We start from the raw sequence: 386 nt of genomic DNA on the forward strand, positions 1-386 counted from the left end.
TCCCCGAGGAATTCCAGCTCCCTGTGCATCCCTGGGTTCATTCCAGAGCCCTGCGGATCCCTCCCGGAGATTCCAGAGCCTCCAGATTCCCAAGGAAACCGGAGCCAGCCCCACATTCCCTGAGGAGATCCCGGTGTCTCCAGCTGGATATTCCCGATAAATCCCATCCATCCCCACATTCCCTGAGGAGATCCCGGTGTCTCCAGCTGGATATTCCCGATAAATCCCATCCATCCCCCAGAACATTCCGGCGCCTCCAGCTCCTTTTTCATGGACTCTCACCGATGGATCCTCAGGCAGCCGGAGAATTCCCGAGGGTTCTTTGCCGGGAATGCTCCGTGTCTTATCCCGCCCGCATTCCCGCCATTCCCGGCCCACCCTCGGCT

General features: G+C 59.3%; 1 protein-coding gene across 1 annotated transcript in view; it reads right to left on the reverse strand.

Annotated features, from left to right (window-relative positions):
• PBK (PDZ binding kinase) overlaps positions 1-386 on the reverse strand; it is an 11,727-nt gene that overhangs the window by 7,472 nt on the left and 3,869 nt on the right. The gene's annotated exons all lie outside the window — the stretch shown is intronic.

Source organism: Corvus brachyrhynchos, unplaced genomic scaffold (assembly GCF_000691975.1).
Source record: "Corvus brachyrhynchos isolate BGI_N302 unplaced genomic scaffold, ASM69197v1 scaffold420, whole genome shotgun sequence".
Classification (NCBI taxonomy): Eukaryota; Metazoa; Chordata; class Aves; order Passeriformes; family Corvidae; genus Corvus; species Corvus brachyrhynchos.